The sequence below is a fragment of the Monodon monoceros genome, unplaced genomic scaffold (genome assembly GCF_005190385.1).
Source record: "Monodon monoceros isolate NGI ecotype Baffin Bay Population unplaced genomic scaffold, NGI_Narwhal_1 Super_Scaffold_17, whole genome shotgun sequence".
In the NCBI taxonomy this organism is placed as follows: Eukaryota; Metazoa; Chordata; class Mammalia; order Artiodactyla; family Monodontidae; genus Monodon; species Monodon monoceros.
The window spans coordinates 30471538-30486781 of record NW_021703773.1 but is presented as its reverse complement, the minus strand read 5'-3'; the positions used below and the strand labels follow the sequence as shown (position 1 = coordinate 30486781).

Genomic DNA, 15244 nt, shown 5'->3' with positions numbered 1-15244 from the left:
GGAAATCAGCCCACCTCCAGCCACCCCTAGATGTTGCCCTGTAGGTAATGAATTATATTTATCTTGTTTTCATTTCCCCCCCAACTGGAAAAGAATACATATGTTTTAGCATTTACAAGTGGGCAATAAACAAAATTTTTAAAGTATGTCTTGTACTAGAATTCAGATATTGAGAAGCTAATTTTGCTGAATCCTCATTGACTGGCGAGCAAATCAAGCGCTACCACCTTGAGACAAACTTTCTATTTCCAAGGATTATGATCTCTTCATCTCTCTGTCTCTCATACTCTTAAGAAAATGCTATTTGTAAAAGCTAAAGGGAACCTGTTTTAGCTTTATTGATGTGACACTGAATTATCACAGAGTCACTTTCTCAATTGTAGTATTTGATAAATATGCTGCTTTCCTCCCAGAGTCAATAATATAATGAAAAATGTTTATACAGCACTGAAGTATATATTAAAGGTTGCTTAAGAACAGAGAAATATATTACTTAAATATATATCATAAAGATGCTAATGCAATCAAATTGGAACCTAATTTAATTGAGTTATTGATTTGAAAAGCAATTTTCTATCAGAAACTGCCATTATTCAAAAACTAATTTTATGCCTTTAAGGAACTTCTCCTACCATTTTCTTTCCTAAGACGTTGATGGCTAGGAAAGGCAGAAATGAACTGTCACTACTACTGAGACTGTATTTGTTCAAACAATGTTTTGTTACATCTGATAAAAGGCTGTAGCTGAAGAGATTTTTATTACCTTCAAAAAGTGTCACTTTTTCCTAACAAAGACACCAGAACCACCAATTAGTCCTTCCAAATATAGTCAGTGTGCTACAAGGGAGTTCTCTAAGTACGTAAGCAGGGAAGATGGTTACCAGTGGGGAGGCAGTTAAGAAACCTACCCGGGAATACTTAGCACGCAGGTTTCCAACATCGGGGGGTTAGAGTCTGGATAACAAGCCTGACAGGACAGCAGATCGTGGTCCATAGATTATTTACTCAGCGTGTGATCACTAGCTTTAGCAAAAGAGGAAAAAAAGCAGAAGTCTGAAGTTTAGCTAAAGTTGAGAAAAGGGAGCCAAAGAGCTATTCCTGCTTTCAAAAAAAGCAAAGCATGCAGCTACCACGGTGGCAAAGGCTTAGAATCTGTGGGGCTGGAGGGAAGATCTGAAGCCTTTTGAACAGCAAATGGCCCTGAGCAGTATTCCACATATTTGCCTAACCAATGGAAGCTGGAGTACAGTTAATATTGGGCATTTTTCCGACAATGGGATGAGTTTGCAAAGTCAAAGCTCCTCGGCAGGCACGGCTATTTGGGGGAGGAATTGGGGGCTACCCGGGAGCAGTTTTTACCCTATAAATCCTATTCTCAACCACAGAGGCAAACGAGGGGAAAAATGGTCATTTTCCTGATCACGGCATTTAAAAGAAAATGGGAATGGGGGCAGCTCATTCTTCCAAAGGCCTTTGTCAGAGAAGGTCTGTTGAAATACATCTAGTACAAAAGAATTCATCCAGGTCATTTCTGAAACACGGATCATGAGTTTGTAACAATGTCTAAGAAAACTGTCTAGCACATGAATATGCTGTTAATGGAACTTGAGAATTTAAAAAGCATTTTAAATTCTATGGCCATCCCAAAGATTAAATAATCACTGTTTACTCTGTCCTCGGTATGAAATACCATGCCAAGACTTAAATAGTCCCCAGCTAGGCAAAGCAGAACCAAACATTGCCCAGAACAGTTAAAGCAGACATTTCAAATGCCACGTATTCTTCAACTTTTGTGTTTTTGAACGTTTCATCCGTGGTCCCAATGCCATATTTTCATAGTAGAAAAGCGTGGAAATGTTCACCAAGTCACGGTAGTGGTGTTATTAAATGTTCATAGCACATATTTCCCTAGATCTCTTTGATGTTTCTGTTTGAAAGGTTATGGTAGCCCCCCAGATGTATAATGCTAGAATTTTCTGCATCCATTTCATATGCCAAAATAAAAGAATTTTTAAAAAAGCAAGGGGTGGACTGTAAAAAATAAATAAATAAACTTTAAGTCTAACCTTAGGACTCTTTATGTGTGTAGCAATCATTACGCATTTTTTTTCCCAACTAAATAGAAAATGACTAGTTTATATTCAGCAGCCAAAATCGCGATGCCATTCCAATCACGGTGCAAAATGCACCAGTTATATCCAACTGGTGATCTTCACAGACATACACACACACATTTTAAAAGTATCTCTGCACTTTCTCCAGAAATACTAGGCTCTGGCTTAAATAGCACTTATAAAAGATGAAGGATAAGTATCAAAGTATAAGTACCACAGATACGAAATGTACCTAGTGAGCCTATGCAGGAGAAAATGTTACTAAGTGAAATGTTATAAAGGAAATTTCCATTACGTTCTAATATGCTAACATGGCTTCTAAACCATCATTTGCTTGTTTTTCTTAGAAGGTATATTCACACTCACGGTCCTAAGTCAATTTCTTGGCACCGATAAATTAATTAAGCAAGGAGGCCATCAGATGCAGGTGGCTTTAATGCCATGGGGACCACGTGAGTAAACCCAACGCTAAGTCTGCAAATGCCTCAAGGTTAAGAAATCAAAACACCAAGGACACGGAGTCACAAACAGCCAACGAGGCTTTACACTATAGCCAATCATTTTCTTACTTTGCTTCCACCTTTTCTCTATAATCGTCTCCTCTCCAGCTCCTGTGGATGGAGCGTTCCTAACCACTTCCAGTTTGGCAATGCCTGATTCGAATAGCTTTTTGCTCAAATAAACTCTTAAAATTTTTATTACACCCCAGTTCATCTTCTAACAGTTCTGGTGCCAGAAGAGGAAACCAAACATTCTCCCGATACCCGCTAGGGGCAAAGAGCAACTACGTGCAGGTACTCTGAGCCCCTGAGCCCGCCGTTTCCTCGCCACCTCCCACGGTCATGGGCAGGGCCCTCTCAGATCCTAGATCTGAGCTTTAGCGTCATGAACTTTCAGACTTGGAGCATTTCTTTTTCCAGACTGGGTCCAGAAACCTGCCAGAGTGAGACTGGGTCTGACTTAGAAACCAGACTGTGTCCAACGCAGAAACCGGACTAGGTCCAGGGTTGGACTGGATCTGACTTAAGCTGAACCGGATCCAGTATGGGGCTTCAGGTGAATAAAATTTGTTTTAAGGTTGAACAGGCATGTTAACCTCACCAAAGGTCATCTCGAATTACAGTGGCCACAGTAGAGAAATTTTAACCCAGGTAAACGTATCCAGTTAGGAGGAGCCCTAGAAAAAAAAAGGGGGTCTCAGACAGGCACTCACCAGAAAGTGTAGAGGGAACATTATTTTTCTCCTCTACAGTTTCTGGGGACCTGGATGAGACCTACTTGGACACCCCTGCTTGCTCCAGAGCCTGCAGATGGGATCCCGGGGAAACTGGCAAAGCCGGCAAAGGGTGAGGGTTCTTACCAAAATCAGCTCTCCCCGACCTCTGCTGAGCAACCTGGTCGAGAGCAAGGGACAATTTCACGTTTGTCCCTTCCTTTCCAAACCCAGATGGGCAGGAAAAAACAGTTGTGAGAATGAGATCTTTGAACCGTGACTTAGCTTTTAGGTGCCCATTGGTTGGGAACCTTTCCCTCCCAGGGACAGCTCTACCTGTTTTTTCAAGTTCACGTGATCTAGTATTAATCTTCAGTAGATAAAAGATATTGAAGTTTGGGGGTTTAATTAAAATAGGCATGTCTTCCGAGTTATCAGCCTTAAATTTAACATAGACATGCAACTTTTATTCTGCCTGGATTGGCTAGTCAAATAAGTTATCTCTGTTACAAAATTTCTCAGCAAGAAAAATAACTCAAGATGATTGCAGGCTGTTTAATGTCCTATGAAATTTTCATGAGTAATCTAAACATGATTGTTATGAACAAATGAATAAATAGATGTTAATAAAAGTTTATAATTGAACTTTTCGATGATGATGAAGCTTTATAAAATATGCATACTTAAAAACAGCTCCTAAAATCTTTTGGACTTGAAACCTTAGATTTTTGCTGAGTTAAGTTAAATAATGGGCATTCGTTGACTATCTAGATAATTTCCAAATAAGATAAAATATCAATGCATTAACTACTCAGCATACGTGTATCTACTTCTGGTTCCCTATTACAGAAAAACTAGACATGTTTTGGTCTATTAGTAAACATTTCTGTGCCGCATTTAAAATTTTACTATAAGAAAGAATATACTTCTACAAATTATGAAATGCATTTATAAACTTATCAGTCCAGAGCATACTAGTAACGGGCAGTACACAACTGTTTACTTCTTAGTAAACTAAGGATTCTAAGGGTTAAGAAGTCTAATCAATATACATAATTAAAACTATTTAGCAATAATAAGGGTGAAAGGAAACAACTGTGTATGAAAAGTAGGTAAGAAAGTTAAAATGACTAATTGTTCCAGAATGAGAAAGAGGAAAAAACATAGGACAAAATCTGAATAAATATTAAAAAGTTGTTCATGGAAAAGTTCATGAAAAAGGAAACTTGGGCTAGGAATTTTATGGATGTTTGAGCTGGCTAAGATTGGAATGAATTTATTTAAGCTTAAAAAAATGAGTTTTAATATCAAAAGTACACTGAAGCAAAATTAGAGTTTGGTTTTCTCTCTGCTAAAAAAACCAAAGTTTTCTTAGATTATTGATATACTCTTAATAAGATATTGTAAACAGAGGTTTTTCTCTACCCTTTAAGTAATGTGCCCAAACAGCAAAGACTGTGTGTCCTACCAAAATAGTTTACTGTGCTTCACATTGTTTTTTTGGTGTTTTTTTTTTTGCGGTACGCGGGCCTCTCACTGCTGTGGCCTCTCCCGTTGCGGAGCGCAGGCTCCGGACGCGCAGGCTCATGGCCATGCTCCGCGGCATGTGGGATCTCCCGGACCGGGGCACGAACCCGCGTCCCCTGCATCGGCAGGCGGACTCTTAACCACTGAGCCACCAGGGAAGCCCTTCACATTGTTTTTATCAGGGCTTCGATTACTTAAGAAAACCCAGTCTTCTCAGTAATAAAAGAGCAAAGTTTTGTTCACAACTGTGTAATCTTCTGTATTTGCCTTTAACATCTTCCATTGTCACTTTTGTTAAATATATAGTTAAGTATTGCTTCATAATGAGCTGTGATCCTAGTTAACCAAATGTTCAAACCTTTGGACAGTTTCCCAAAATCAAAGTCTAAAGGGACTCTTTTTGATCTTAAATCAACTTTGATATTTCCCAGAGAGCCCCTGGAAAATCTCAAAAAAAATTTTCTCTCACCTTGTAGAAGAAAGATGTTAAACTAATTAGGCTTACTTAATATGTTAAATTATGTGGGAAGCATTATTAAATAAGAAGTGATAATAAACCTTCTTAGGTTATATGTGTGTGGATATATGTTACTGATACAGGTATTGCAGAAATTGTTTAACGTTTCTAGAAATTTGTCAATATTCTCATTGTCCAATTATTATTCTAAATCATTGTATACCACAGAATAACTACATTTCTTCATCAGATTTTTAACCATGGCCATTTAAAAAAATTCTTTGTCATTTATAAACAGTTATTGCTTTACTCTGATGCTTCTGCAAATGTGCTTCATCTTCAGAAAGATTCATGGAAAGGACTCTGACAAGCCCTCTAGAATATAGGCTTCTGATAACTTTAAGATCATAAAAACTGAACTGTGTAAGAATTTCCAGAAATAGTGGAAAAACTGGATTCAAGCAGAAGAGGAATAAATAATATGGGATTGAATGAAGTAATGAGGATAATTATGTATTTTTTATAACTTTTTCTCTGAAACATTGCTGGTTCCTTAATATTTTATTTTTCTAGATTTAAGGAAACCTTTTTCTCCTACACCAAGATTTGCAGTAACTTTGTAAATATACCTATGTAAGTAGAACTGAAACATTTACTTTTTCCCCTACCTGATCACTCCAGAATTCAGAAACTTATTGAGTATTTTTATTTTCATGATAATATAGTCATTTGCATAAGTTCAATTAAAATGTATTCTCCTTATTACAGGACACAATTGGAAACATTGATTGTATTACCAAGGCTTTGAATGTCATATTTGAGAATATGCATAAAATCAGATATAACCAAAAAAAAAAAATTTCAGATATGACCAGACAGCTTTAAAGAACTATGGTTGACTTTATGGAGCCAATAAAGCCCCTTGGAAAAATCAGTCTGGTGCCTTGTTTACAGGGTTACCAGCAGCCTTACCAGGCAAGTAAAGAAGGTCACTTCCTGGCAGGCCCAGGAACCTCAGCCTTGAGGACCTCAAGAAGAGAGGAATTCACCTAAATGTATATGTATTGCAGGTAAAGCCTGATAGTAAGTTCTTGGCTTGTCTTCTTAGTCTGAGGAGGCTTTTAAAAAATCTAATCTAAGATTCCTTATGAAAAGTTCCAGCAAAGCATATTCAAAAGCAGCCTATATGGTTGATCATAATCTTGCTGCTGTACTTATATAAATAATCAGGCCAGGTTTAATGACACTAGGCTTATCTTTGCAAAAAAAAAAAGTCTTATTGTGATTATCTTTGATAGAAAGAAGGGTGATTATAGAGGAAAAGTTATATTTCAGTAGAAAATTATAACATAAACTTATGGATATCAGATTCTAGTCCTGTTCATTGTCTTTGAGATTATCTGTCTGTAAACTGGACTGGATCCTGAATTCTACTAGTATCCTCCAATATCTGGCTACAACTCTCCAAACTCATGTTTCCAATTTTCTCACACCCTTCTGATTTGGAATCAATAAGATCAAAGCCTGCCCTTGAACCTCCTTGGAAGGGCCCATACCAGGTCCTCCTCACTACCGAGATGGCAGCCAAACTTCAGGTACTTGAACCTCGGGTCCATATTCCCATTTGAAAAGGGCTCCTCCAGACTTAGAACTGCATACCAGCTGGAGTTCTAAAATTAAAATTGAGTAGGGAGGCTCCTCCCCAGAAGCAGACAGCTTCTTGAGGTGGACAGCTCTCTCAAGACCCAGATCAACATCTTCACCTCCAATATGAAATCTTTGCTCCTTTTGCCTTTCCGCTACTTGCTTCTTTTCTCCATTAATGCACAGGAAAACAATGCTCCTTAACTCTGGCAACTATTCCTGAGTCTACTGCTAAGGCCATAGTTGTACAGCAGTCCCTAGGCTTTCTTGCTAAAGTGGCTTTAGATAATAGAATTACTTTAGATAACTTACTGGATGAGCAAGGAGTCTGTGCCATAGCAAATACCTCCTGCTGTACCTTCATCAACACTTCTGCTACTGCAGCAAGTACAAGAAATTAGCAAACAAGTCACTTGGCTAAAACATGTTGATGACCCTCAGACACATTCTTTCATGTATCTGATACCAACTGGTTTAGTTCATGGGGCACCTGGCTAAGGAGGATACTCCAGTTTCTCAATATTATCATCCTGAGACTTATCATTGTAATCTCCCTAGTTTGCTATGTTCTCTCAAAGGTCTCAAATGCATGTTCACAGCCATCAGCAGTACATCAGATGGACTCACTGAGTTTGGAGAAACAGAAACAAGATGAACAATGAGATGAACAGCAAAAACCATCCTTCTATAGATCTGACATCAGAACCTATGAGTTTCACAATGAGACAAGAGCAACTTAACTCTGATGGTGACGGAGAATGGCGCTAATATCAGTACACTGTCAGTCTCTCATGTATGAGAGGATGACCAAAAGGGGGGAATTATTAAATTAAAAAACAAGGAGGCCATTAGACTGAGGTAGCTCTAATGCCGTGAGCGCCAAACCAAAATCTAAGCCAGCAAATGCCTCAAGGTTAGGAAATCAGATCAATAAGTACAACCAATAACAGACAGCCTACAAGACTTCACACTATAGCCAACCCATCACTTTCTTACTTTGCTTCTGCCTTTTTTCTATTCAAGTGTCTCCCAGAGCTCTTGTGGGTGAAGTGCTCCTAAGCATTTCCGGTTTGGCATCACCTGATTTAAATTCATTCTTTTGCTTAAATAAACTCTTAAAATTTTTAATATGCCTCAGTTTACTAACAGAGCACAGCACATGCAGTCATTCTCCAAATTTATGGCGCACATAATGCAGTTTCCAGCCTAACTTTTTCTCTCTTGTCTGGTTTGCAAGTTCATTAATTTGTTCAGAAAATATTTGAACAGCTAAGCATCCTCCAGGAATCTCAGAGATCATTTTTAAGCAATTTTATTAGAATCCTAGTGGAAAATGAATGACTTAAATAAAAATGAAGGATCATAAGAACTGAAACAACTTTGGGGCAGTTTTTACTTCACTTAAGATTCCTGAGATGGAGCATTACTTTAAGGGAAAAATACTGAATTTTAATTCTTTGTGAACCTGATCTGTCCCTATTTTCTTCAAAAATGAAAAGTTATTTCCATCCTAACCATATCTCACTTCTGCTCAAAGTCTGTTTTACCTCACTGCAGTTTGCATTACATCAAAACATTATTTTCTGGACTTTTTTTTACTTGCTCCTGCCTTTCATCCGGTGTTTTTAGGTTACCTTATAATCCTTCATTCCCCAGACTTTATCTGACTAATCCAAAGAAAGTTGCTCCAATGCATGAAATAGACAACTGAGGGGGAGCATACTGTATAGCACAGGGAACTCAACGCACTGTGGCGCCCTAAATGGGAGGGAAATCCAAAAGGGAGGGGATATACATATATGTATGGCTGATTCGTTTTGCTATGCAGTAGAAGCTAACACAACATTGTAAGGCAACTATACTCCAATAAAAATTAATTTAAAAAAATTTTTAAAAAACAAAGAAACTTGCTCCAAGTCCTGTTAGCATGTTTTTATTCCAGAGTCTTTCTTTACTTCTTCCATAGTAGTAAAAAAATTTAGCTGGGCACAGAGACACAAAGAATAAAGACTGTATTTACCAGATTCCCTGGCATTTATATATAGTTATGTGACTGTGTTCTGGACAAGAACATGTAAATAAAATTGTTACTTAACAGTTTTCTAGATACTCCTGAAGAAAAGAAAAAAAGAAGTGAGGTGCATGTCCTTCTTCTTTTCTCCCTCTATACTACTGCCTGGAGCCATCTTAAACCATGTGTCACACAGAGCTGAGAAACAAGATAGAAAGAACTTCAGTCCTTGGCAGTGTGGACTACTATAGGGACCGTGGACCAGCTACTTGGACTTGTATATGTGAGGGAGAAATAAACTGCTATCTTGTTTTGAGCCACTTTGTTTTTCTTTTAAGTTTTTTCTGACACATACAACTCAATGTCATCAAAAGTATTCAGCCAACGTTTGCAGGACTGGACTAATTGTTTCTCACTCCTCACTCACTCCCTGTAATCTGTTTCTACCTCTTTGTCCATGTTCATGTAACTTGCCCCGTGCCCTTCTGTGGGAGTATATGGGCCTATTGGACTCACTGACTTTGGACTTTGACAGCCCATGTGACACTTTGCACATCTGAACAGAAGCCTTCGAAATGATTGCAGTGGGCTCAGCCTGGCTCTATTCTCTCTCAGTCATGAGACCAGCATTAGACACATGGAGGCTACTCCACCATCCTGGGTCTCAGAACCAGAAGACACATGGACCCAAGTCAAGCAGAAATAAGTGTTTACTGAAGTAAGCCACTGAGATTTTGACTTTTTTTTGTTGTTTGGTTACCTCAGTAAAAACTAATACAGAAATTATATATCAACTCAAACAACCATAAAGAATCTTATAAGAAACTAGGCTCCATAGACTAGTTTAAGTATGATTTTGAAAAAATGAGGCATAACTGTTTATCTTTGGTGGCAGTAACACCATTTAACAGTCTTTGAAATTGCACATGGTACAACATAAGTAAGCGAATGAATCTTTTTTTGGTGAAAAGACTCAAGATAATCACAATGGTCTTTATAATTTGTTTATTTCAAATACTTTACTAGTCCTTGAACTTCACCTCACACCTTAAGTGAATTTCCCTTCTTTTGTGCTTCTATGAAAACTGGTACAAACATCATTACCCTTTGTATGTTGAATGACCGTTATCTCTAATAGGTCTGTCTGGTTGAAAAATAAAAAGACATGATTTAAAACAAAAATAGTCACTTCACCCATGAAACAAGTCTGGTACAGAGAAAGGATTATAAGTAGCATACCCTTATCAACCTATTAAAAGATGTGAACATAAGATAGTAGCAGGGTAGCCTCTCTGTGACTAATATATAGGCTAAAATCACAGGAAAACAGGTATCAGAAAAGTACATGATATATGCTCTGTCAGCTGAGAGCCCTAGAAGCAGTGGTTTTCCAGAGTAGCAAGAATATTGAGCACCTAGAACTTGGTTTTTAATACGATTCTGAAAGAAAAGGAATGAGGGATCTTTGGGAAAATGGCTGATTCTGGATTTAGGGCAGGAAATATATAAGCGAGTAAGAGGGAGCTGGAGCATCTAGTAGTTCCAGAAAGTAAGGAAGAACTCATGAACATTAAAACAAACACACCACAATGATGTCAAAGGGACGTGGGAGCCAACTGAAAGAGCTCCCAATGGCAGCAAAATATAAAGTATAGTTGGATTATATCCCAAAATAAACATAACTATACATGAGTCTATACAATTATAAATGATTAAATAATGAAGGAGGGAGGGTGGGAAGGAAGGAAGGAAGGAAGGAAGGAAGGGGAGGGAGAGAGAAGAGAAAGGTTAAGTATCCTAGGCAACGAATTCCAAATAATTTACATAGACACTCCACCTTCAAGGAGGTGGAACACAACTCCCTACGCCTTAAATGCGGCTGCACATAATGACTTATTTCTAAAGTGTACAGTGTGGAAAGGAGAGGGAAAAAGTAACTTTATAGCAGAGAAGCCTGTCACACACTATTCTCAGTAACTGGGTAATTCTCAGTCGACACCAACTGTGGTTAGTCACCTTGCTAAGACGCACCTTGATGTGACAAAAATGGCACACGACTTCTGTGGTTTTCCGCCCCAAAACACATAATCCCGTTCCAATCATGAGGAAAACATCAGACAGTCCCAGATGAGAGACAGTCTATAAAATATCTGACCAGTAACTTCAAAACCATCACGATCATGAAAAACAAGGAAAGTCTGAGAAACTGTCGTTCACAGCCAAGAGAAGACTAAGGAGATACGATGGCTAAAAGTAATTCAACATCCTGGATGGAATCTTGGAACAGAGAAAGGACATTAGGTAAAAACTAAGGAAATATGAATAAAGAAGAGACTTTTAAAATAATAACGTATCAATAGTGGTTCATTAATTGTAGCAAATCTACCACATTCGTGTAAGATATTAATGATAGACAAAACTGGGTGTTGGGTATCTGGGAACTCTGTATTATCTTCACAGTTTTGCCATAAATATTAAAATGTTCTAAAACAAAAAGTCTATTTCGAAAAGTAAATGTAGCTTTAAAATTTATTTTAAAAGCCATATAATCCTCTTCTTAAAACCTCACATTTTCTTGATTAAAATGGGAATTTAAAAAAAAAGCTTTTCAAGATACACTTATTTTATTGCCCATCCTATAGTATCAAAGTAACTAAAATATTATCTATATTAAACTTAGAATGCAATTTCATAATTTGAAGGTTTTACCATTTAAAAATATCTAGAGGTAATTTAAAAGTCATTATAAATTATATAGATTAAAAGCTATTTCAAATGAATTAGATTCTTATTCATATGTTAAACCTTGTTCTATAAATATATAAAGTCTTCTAGGAAATCTAACATTATGTCTTTTAAACATGTGGATAAAATAGTGGTAAGATTTATACTGTGACTAAATGAAGAAGAAAAATTCAAATGTAACACTTGGTCAGAATGGTCTGAACACTAGAAAGATGGATGAGAATGAAATTTCTAGGTTTTGTCATCTTCTAACCAGTTTTGCATCAAAATCCAATTCAAGTAATACAGAATGAGAAGAAGCAGTAACTATAAATATGACCTAAATTACAATCATGTATCTAATAACTATTTGTACCATGATGCATTCATGTTAATTCCAGCCCTTCTTTGCTTCCTAAGCAAACCAAGAAAAGCATCATAGCACAAACTCTCAGAGGGATTAGCATTTCTTTAATAGTTTACATTAAGTGATTCTGTACATTATATATATACACTTTCTCCTTCTAACATATATTCATTTTCTTTACAAATATTACCATAGAATTTACTTTGCTGGGTGATTGTTGATTTTCTATTTCCTCTTTGAAGCACCTGGCTTACCCTACTTGTTGATGCTTTCATTGATTTTCTATTTCCTTTTAGAAAGAGATGAGAGTATTTAAAGAGGTCATGCTACTTGGCAAGAATAAGATGTTACGTTGTGTGGTGTTTCTAGGGAATTTCACCATTAAACTTACTGCTTTTATTTTCATAGAAAGTGGTGATTTTTTTTTATTCTGGATTGCACACCATTGTGTTGTCTCTTTATTTTACGTTTAAATGTGTTATTCTACAGCTTAACTTTGCAAGACAAAACTGTGATTGTTTTGACTGGTTTAAATGTATCACCATACCAGTTTCTATTACAGTGAATTCTCAAAGGGAATAACCTAAATTTTGAAAGCCTATTTTGAGTCTCATAATATATGTGTGTGTGTATGTGTATATATATATATATATATATATATATATATATAACCTTGAATGTTGTGACAATTTAAATCATAACAGAAATATTAACTGCTCAAATAGCACTTCTGAACGTAAACAATTATTGGGATGATTCAAGTAACGATCGCCTTCTTCGCCTTAATTGGGGTGATGGTGTGGGAATCGCATAATTTACCAGAATGTGGATTTCTGCCTTAATGGAATGACTATCTATCTGAGTGAGAAAACAAACTTGGCTTTTAAATTTTCTAAGAGAATACAATTTTGCTACCTACCCAGAATCAACCATCCAAATGCCATGCAGTACTAGTCAAACATACTGCAGAGATCTGATTTTTTTAAAGGATCTACGTAAGGGACATAATAGCCAATCGTTCCTCTAGAACTGCCCGGTTCAGTTCACTAGCCACTAGTTACCTGTAGCCATTGTACACTTAAGATGTTATTAGTATTAATGGAGACATTCTGAGAGTGAAATATCACCAGAATATCAGAGAAAAGAATGTAATATATCCGACATTAATAATCATATACTTACTGTACATTGAAATAATATCTTGACTACATAGGGTTAAACAAAATGTTTTAAAAATTTATTTTACCTGTTTCTTTTTTCTTTTTTTAGTGTAACCACTAGAAAATCCAGAAGTACCTAAGTGGTTTGCATTCTATTTCTACGGAACAGTGCTGTTCTAGATTCTCTCAGCTCTGTTTCTATGATAGATCTTATGAATGTACCATGTCTGGACTGTTTTATCTTAGATCCCTATAGCAATGACATGATCAAATTAAAACGTAGTTCTATGTCTTTGATTTGTGAGATATGATATGAAAAAAAGGTTCAATCTTACAATAGAAAATTATGGGCTTGTGCTATCAAACATCACTAGTGAAAGCGGTTCCCCAGAAACTTGTGACCCACAGGGATTTGAGCCAAAGAAGAGAGGGCTTTTATGGATGAGCCGTGCTAACCCTGACTCTGATTAGGCTGTCTCAGGAGATCTGTCCAGCAATGTTCCTTAAATATTCACAAAGTTTTCCCACGCTCTATTGCTTCTCTAGCTGCCTTTTTTCTTTCCAACGTCCTTAGTGTAATAGAAACACCGAGTCCAAATTTTGTATCAGTAATGGAAATCATAAAATTTTAAAATTAAATTATAATAACGTTCATATCCACCGGCAGAAAAAAATTAATATTTATGGTATATGACTTCATGGGGTATATACTGCAAGTTTACTTTGTTAGTTTTCAAGCACTTCCCTAAAGGTCTGTGCACTATCACAGAAAAAAAAGTATTACTTTAGAAAAGAACTTAGTGTGTGCCATGCATGCCTAGAAAATAAGAAATGAGAGTTGCGTCTTAAAAGACTATTCAAAACTAACGATTCCAAACAGAGACCTGTTTTGTCAACTTTTCAGCAGGTGGTAAAAGCAACAGATAGCAACAGTCAGTCATTTAGAAATAGGAGAGAAAGAAAGGACAGTAATTTAGAAGAGGCAGCTGTGACCTAGAGGCACATGGGAAACCTGCCTACAGTCTCCTTAGGGACAAAACAGCAGGAACCAAGCCACGGGAAGCCAGCAGAAGGACAGACCCAACAGGGGGCCATACTGCCATGTCATGGGGTTTTATTTGTGTTTGTTTGTTTTTGTTTTATAGGAGGCGAGAGATTATTTGTTTCTTTAATCGTGATGGAGGATTTCAAGCTATGCCCCACAAGCCCAATCCCCGTGAGGGCGGAAGAAACTCTGCAACAAGGAAACTAAATAAAGCCTGCAGAATCATACCAATAAAAGAAGGTTGGTTCAAAAAAAAAAAAAAAGAATGTTGGTTTATTTCACAGTGTTACATACCTGTTACCAGTTGTAAGCTCTGAAATCTAAATTCAATCTTGAAATTCTTGCCATTAAAAGGGAAATAGGGGCTTCCCTGGTGGCGCAGTGGTTGAGAGTCCGCCTGCCGATGCAGGGGACGCAGGTTCGTGCCCCGGTCCGGGAAGATCCCACATGCCACGGAGCGGCTGGGCCCGTGGGCCATGGCCGCTGGGCCTGCGCGTCCGGAGCCTGTGCTCCGCGGCAGGAGAGGCCACGGCGGTGAGGGGCCCGCGTACTGCAAAAAAAAAAAAAAAAAAAAAGGGAAATAGGATGAAGATACACTCTGAATTTTGCATGCCAGTAACCACATTTGCCCCAAATCTCAAGATTAAGAACCAAGACGTGGGCTTCCACATGCTGCATGCTAAGTTCAGCATAATGTGCTCTAGAATATTTCCTACCAACAACGCACTCTGTAGTACAGCTGTTAAGAGGAATCTTGCTGGACTGAGGCACTGAACAAGTTTAAAAGGGCTAAAAATACTGTTTGTCTGAAGTCTCATACCACCGGAAAAAGAAGAAATGTGCCCTCTCTCCTTCTGATTCCCTCTTAATTGTCAACCCAACCATGCGCTACCATGGTTTGTACTCTATGTCTGGTTATGTGGTTTGTACTATATATCTGATTACTTTGGGACTTTTCTGCGCCCCAGTGACCTCTTATCTT

At 37.5% G+C, this 15244-nt stretch overlaps 1 long non-coding RNA gene across 1 annotated transcript in view; it reads right to left on the bottom strand.

Moving 5' to 3' along the window:
• Positions 1–14804, bottom strand: part of LOC114897530 — a 492432-nt gene extending 477628 nt beyond the window's left edge. Inside the window, exon 1 of the long non-coding RNA XR_003794175.1 lies at positions 14557–14804. This is a non-coding gene — a long non-coding RNA (uncharacterized LOC114897530). The remainder of the gene's footprint in view (positions 1–14556) is intronic.
• Between the last annotated feature and the right edge of the window lie 440 nt (positions 14805–15244).